This window comes from Brachypodium distachyon, chromosome 4 (genome assembly GCF_000005505.3).
Source record: "Brachypodium distachyon strain Bd21 chromosome 4, Brachypodium_distachyon_v3.0, whole genome shotgun sequence".
NCBI classification, from domain to species: Eukaryota; Viridiplantae; Streptophyta; class Magnoliopsida; order Poales; family Poaceae; genus Brachypodium; species Brachypodium distachyon.
Window position 1 is genome coordinate 24,784,554 of NC_016134.3, and position 6,398 is coordinate 24,790,951.

Below are 6,398 nucleotides of genomic sequence, written 5' to 3' on the forward strand. Positions count from 1 at the left end.
TGGTGTATTGGAGCAAAAGCAATGCTCTCGGCCGAAGTCGAGCGCCACGCGCTCACTTCAAGAGGGAAGGGGTCCAAGATACCACCGCCTTCGCCTTCGCGTAAAACGAAGAGCATCAAATTGAGGATACTCCCGACAGAGACCTCATGAAGCGTGCCACTTATAAGCAGAATGCTACTCGCTTATACCAAACCCATGGTCTTTCACAAGGAAGACTTCAACTATGTCCGCTTCTTCAGAAATGGGCCTCAAGAACAAACAAATCTTTGCGAGGGAACCCACGTAGGCTTAGTTTTCTCGTAGAGAAACTCACGTAGCCGGTGGTTCTCCTCAAAAAAATCCTGAGGCCCTAGGTTTTCGCAAGAATGCCCACCTAGGTTTAGTTTTCTCATCGAGAAAATTACCTAGCCGGTGGCTCCTCACCCAAAGGCCTCAAGGGTCTCGGTTCCACAGGAAGGTCCGAAAACGATTCTCCTCCGAGAAGACCTCGACCTGAAGCTCTGGCACGAGCTCAGCCCTAAGTGGGAAGTACCTTGCCGCATCGCAGCCAAGAGGAGGGACATAAAGAGAGCACGCGTGCCATCCTGAAAGCATAAAGGGATAACTCCCCATCAATGCCTGGAGCCGGCAACGAGCTGCCACTTCTATGCCTAAAAAGGCCGAAGCAACAAAGGATGTGCCTCCGACCCTTCGGGCGAGTATAAGTGCCAAGCCAGCCATCTTCGCCACGGGATTATAAGCGCCCTCGAGGCCATCTCCTCAAAAAGGAGGGGAAAGGGATGTGAGCACAATCATCCTTGGAAAAAATAAGGTAGCACATTATCATATGCGTTACCTTGGCATGTGTGGGCACTCAAAAGAGGCTCACCGTCGCCGAAAGGGAAAACCTTGTCACGTGGCATCGCTGCGAAAGGTTAATCCTCCTCGTGGAGAGTTGCTGCCCAAGTGCCGCTCTCCAAACTTATCATGGGAAGCCTACACCGGCCTAGGTACTTCCCACGTGGCATCACCGCAAAGGAGAACCTTATCAAGCGGCACCCCGCGAAAGGAAAATCCTCCTCAAAAAGAGTTGCTGCCCCAGCGCCGCTCGCCAAGGAATGCTAGGAGGCCTACGTTGGCCCACTCCCAAAACATCTTCGGACATAATTGCCTCATTGGCAACCCGTTCCTTGGTGGATCCTAGTGTGCCCCGAGGCCATCCACCAAGCAGAACCCAGTCCCTCAAGGGCCGGAAGCTTCTTAAAACGCATTTAAGGAGAACCGTAAATAAGCATTTATGCATAAGCTTACTTACCTCAGAGATCCATGCTACCCGCGTGCGAGACGTCGCGCACGGGCCTGTGTGATAATAACCGAGTTAAGGCTCCATAATAATCGCGGGAAAGCATAGCTTCCTGAAGTCCGAAGAGGGAAAATTCCGCATGAAATTTTCCAAACGGCTGGTCGAAATGTCCGGATCACTACTGGCATATCGATAGCGACCCTCGCAAGGGTACCAGGATCCATGGCTCGTAACCATGACCTAAGGAACCCAAGCAGAGTCGGATCCCAATGGCGACAGCAATTGAAAGCACAATGTGCGAGTAATAGCGATCGATCGCGAGCTGTATAAACTCGAGGAAACATAATATTCCGCAAAGGAAGAAATGTTGTACTAAAAAACACATGTTGAGCTAAAAGTTGAGATTGCCGTTAATGTTAACAACATAGCGATACATGGAGCAAAACAAATGGATGCATTGCAGGCATATGGCCAGCTACACGCAAGTCATACGGCTATGTCAAAAGGACAATGTGCAAAGCACATACGCAAGCATCAGAGGTGACTTGTCGACTCCAAGGGCGACAGAAGCTCATACCTCACAAATACCCTCCGGAAGGGTGAGGTCGGAAACTCATCACAAAGTGAGGAATTTTGGACCACTGAGTACCATCGTGCTCCGGAGGAACTTCCTCGCCCAACAAGGTCATCACAACCTTAGGGCGCCACGTCAGCCTGACTGACAAAAGTGTGACGAGGTTAACGACCTCCAGCAAGCCTCGAACCTTCAAAAGGTAAAAGGCGCATGCTAAGACTTCATGGCTCAACAACAAGAGTTTGAAGCAAGAAAGCCGCTCACCAAGTCTAAATCTTGGAGTGGGTAGCCCACGGCAATCTACATGGCTTGGAGAGAGCCCGAGGCCTCCTCCTTTTTTTTCTCGGCACCAATGTCAACTCAAGAAACACCGGATACAACTATCACGGTACCTGGAAAAGAAGACAAGTATGGTGTCAAAATATTCACCAACGGTGAACGAAGCAAGAAAAGGCAGAAATGCTCACCAAAAATAGGTAAACGAGCTCGAGTTTTGTGCCCAAGAGCGCCAATAACTCGAACGCCACAAAGGGCGTCGCCTCCTTGCAAAGGCTTCGGTGACATGGTTGAAACGCCATCTTTGACTGGAGTGCCAAGCACAATAAAACCCGTCACATGGCGCGTAACCAAGTTGCGATGGAAACATACAAAAAAAGGGAATCTCGCCAAGATTCGCTAGGCGGCTCACTCCAAGATTGCCAGACAATCAAGGTCCTTGCTTCAATGCGATTGGACTCCGTTGAACAAATACCTCAATTCCTTTGGGGCAAAATACCACCAAGACTGTGGTCAAACAAAAGTCTGCATCCCAAGAGGATCGGACTATATCGAGATGGTCCTTGAGAAAAAGGAAACCCTAACCTCCACCAAGTTAGGGTGCAATCATCTCGGTGATAAAAAATCCACACCTTCTATCTTACCTGCAACATGGGTAATGGAGCGTGTGAGCAACACTAAAGAACCCAAGGATCAAGGTTTGTTGCTGCAAAAAATCATAACTCCAAGAGTTAGGTTTGTGGGCCCAAGGCTCGAAGGCCGTCACAAAGTACCATAGCTCCCAGAGCCATGGTCGCGACAAAGAGCCTAAGGTACGAAAGTACCACTTAAAGTCTAGCTCCAAGAGCTAGCACGGCGAACCAAAGGTTCGGGGCCGTCGCGAAGTACCGTAGCTCCAAGAGCCATGACCGCGGAGCCTAAGGTACGAAAGTACCACTTAAAGTCTAGCTCCAAGAGCTAGCACGGCGAACCAAAGGTTCGGGGCCGTCGCGAAGTAAAATAGCTCCAAGAGCCATGACCGTGAAGCCTAAGGTACGAAGGTACCACTTAAAGTCTAACTCCAAGAGTTAGCACGGCGAACCAAAGGTTCAGGGCCATCGCAAAGTACCATCGCTCCAAGAGCCATGGTCGCGACAAAGAGCCCAAGGTACAAAGGTACCACTTAAAGTCTAGCTCCAAGAGCTAGCACGACGAACCCCAGGTTTGGGGCCGTCGTAAAGTACCATCGCTCCAAGAGCCATGGTCGCGGCAAAGAACCTAAGGTACGAAAGTACACTTAAAGTCTAGCTCCAAGAGCTAGCGTCGCGAACCCAAGGTTCGTGGCTGTCGCAAAGTGCCGTAGCTCGAAGTGCTGGGATTGCGACAAAGGGCCCAAGATACATAGGTATCGCTAAAAAATCAAGCTCCAAGGGCGATTGTTGAACATACACCTAGCCAAGCGAACATGAAGAGGCAACCCCATTCATCTCACCTACAAAATGCGACACACAAAAGATTAGTACAAGGTTGCAAAAATTCCTAAGGAAGCAACTGTAAAAAATCTACGGCAAAAAATGCCGCATAACCTCACTCCACCACCGACCGAGCAATAAAAGAAACGGGAGTGCCATCCCTCAGAAATGGTCCAGCGCCGTGAAGAAACAAAAAAAAAGGGGGAGCCTGACCCCCCCGAAGCCCTCCTGCGGCCTGCCTGCGCGTCGGCCCAGACTGCACAAAGCAAAAAGAGATAACAAGGGAGCCCGGCTCCCCTTGGTGGCCCAACGTTCTTCCCAAGGCCCACGGCCTTCCTTCGGTCCAGCCAACTGAAGCAAAGGGCCTAGCCCACGAGCACAACCGCCGGCCTCTCGCCCGAAGGGTGTTCGACGATTTGCCCCAAGCCTCGCCCTGGCGTGCCGCGTCACGTGCATCCGAAGCCGACGCCATACCCCGATGGATTTCAAGCACGAAGCCGACGCCATACCCCGATGGATTTCGTGCTTGATCGCACGAACCTAAAAAAACGAAGAAGGGACGGCCGTCCGCAAGTTGTTCGGTCAAGCGACCGACATCTCAGGTCGCGCCGCATCACGTCCACGACCCACCACGAGCGGAGTCCGCGCCTTGCCGCGACCGGCGTCCGACGGCGCCTGGCTCCGCGCCTCGCCACGCACGCGCCTGGCTCCCCACGCGTCCGCACACTGCCGCGTCAATGACCAAGTTGCGTCGCGCCTCGCCTCAGGTGCCGCGCCACCCGCCTCCGAAACCGGCGCCATGACGCGCCCGGCCTCATGCGGGGTCGTGCATGCGCCCCGCGCCCGCGTTCGCAGCTTGCTACACATCCATCTGTCACGCCATGCGTGCCCCCTCACCTTGCCGGCCACGCCCGCAAGCTGTTCGACAAAATGATCATGGTCGATGCCACCTCCTGCTACGTCGCCCGAGCACCCGGAGTGATGCCATGACGCTAACCGAGCCAAAGATGTCCACCCGTGCGATGCTCACCACGGCGAGGGCAGGGAAGAAGCTCCGCGCCTCCTTTCCTCGGCTCGTCCTCTACATGCGAAGAACCTATTGAGCACGGGTCGCCTTCCCCCTTGCGCAAAGCCGAGCTTGTCTTCAATGCGACAAGGGTGAAGAATCGAGTGGCTCCTTAATTGCACCGGCGATACTTCGACTCCAGGAGCATTGTCGGAAGACTATCATTAAGAATGGGCAACGCCGCACACAGTGTCGTCGGACCACTACTCGGCCACAACGTGGCCGCGAGCTCGCCCACGGGACGTCCGCTGCGCACTATGCCGTCGGGCCCATGCTCGTCCGAGCCTCTGCCGCTCCGCCGCACGCCCGTACTCGCGCTGGCGCACTGTGCCGTCGGGGCCGTGCTCGTCCACGAGCCTGCTGCTCCGCCGCGCGCTCGTCCTCGCACCTGCGCACTATGACGTCGCGCCCCTGCTCGTCCGCGACATGGCCGCGAGCCTGCTGCTCCGCAGCACGCTCTTCCTCGCGCCTGCGCACCGTGCCGTCGGGCCCATGCTTGTCGACGCCAGGACCGTGAGCCGGCTGCTCCGCCGCACCTTCGCCTTCACGCCGCCTCGACGCGCCAGGCCGCCGAACCTGCTGCTCCTCCGCGCCAAGGCCACCGGCGCCTGCCCCTAACTGGGCTCGGCCTCGCCGCCACCGGCCGGGAGCCACCGAGCGACTCCATGGGTGGGCGACGAGGTTGCCACGGGCAGGAAGCAGGCAACATACATCGACTTTTATAAACGGAGGGATCCGTATTGGCGTCTGTGCGTCAGGGCCCGCAGTCCTTTTCCCTGTGAAGAAAACGACAAAGCCGCCGCCAGCCCTTTGCTCGATCGAGGGAAAACCTAATTCCCCAAGGCGAGCCAAGGCACAGCCGGCCGATCTGCGTTCGTTGGATCCGTGGCCAGCCGCGTCCCTAAGCTGGGCTGGCCGCATGGCCTCTTTTCCCCATCGCGGGCTCAACAGTTCACGACCCACCGTTCGTCCCAAAAGAAAAAAGAGCAACGAATTAATGGCCCGTAGGGCTCTCCTTGGCCCGGTCGGGCAATACCGCACGCCTTGGAGGCCTACACTGGCCGAGGCGACCCACGAGTGCGCTTGCACGCACAGAGGAAGCCTTCCACCGGCCATCTTACCGAGAGCCCCTCGGGGTGCGGAGAACTTCAACTAGGCCCTCGCGGTTTAGGAAATATTTGCGCCAAGGCCCCCGGTTTTCTCCGAAATTGCACGAAAACCCCTGGGAATTACGAAAGGCCACACAAGCTGGAGAATTTTGCGTTGAAACCCTTGCAATTCTGCGATTCATAAAGACGCTCCCGCAGCTGCATAATTGCCGCAAGAAGAACCCCCGGGCTCAGAATTCAGCAAGAAAGACCTTCGTAGCCATGTTTCTCGCAAGGAAGACCTTAAAAATGACTATTCTTTCGGAAGTAGACTTCAAGACAAGCGAAACTTTGCAAGGGAACCCACCTAGCCGTTGGTTCTCCATGCAAAGATTCTAAGGCCCAAATTTTCTGCAGGAAAATTCTCAGGAGCCTTTAGGATGCATAAAACCTCACAAGACCGCAGTTTTATGTAAAAAAGCCCACCTAGGTCTCAATTCCACAGGAAAAGCTTCCAAAACTACGAGTATCTCACGAGGTAGCCCACCTAGGTCCGGTTTCCTTGTGAAACCCACCTAGCCGGTGGCTCCTCCCTAAAAGAGTGACGTGGGCATGACCCAAACATCGGAAGAAGAATCCCAGCATGCCATCGACGTTGAAG

The 6,398-nt window shown here is 54.7% G+C and overlaps 1 long non-coding RNA gene across 1 annotated transcript; it reads right to left on the bottom strand.

Annotated features, from left to right (window-relative positions):
* Nucleotides 1-1,649: 1,649 nt before the first annotated feature.
* Nucleotides 1,650-5,360, bottom strand: LOC112272342. Its single transcript, XR_002966002.1, has 4 exons — nt 3,561-5,360; nt 2,324-2,776; nt 2,121-2,248; nt 1,650-2,046 (listed from the first exon to the last, which is right to left on the bottom strand). It is a non-coding gene; the product is annotated as an uncharacterized LOC112272342 (long non-coding RNA).
* Nucleotides 5,361-6,398: the final 1,038 nt, after the last annotated feature.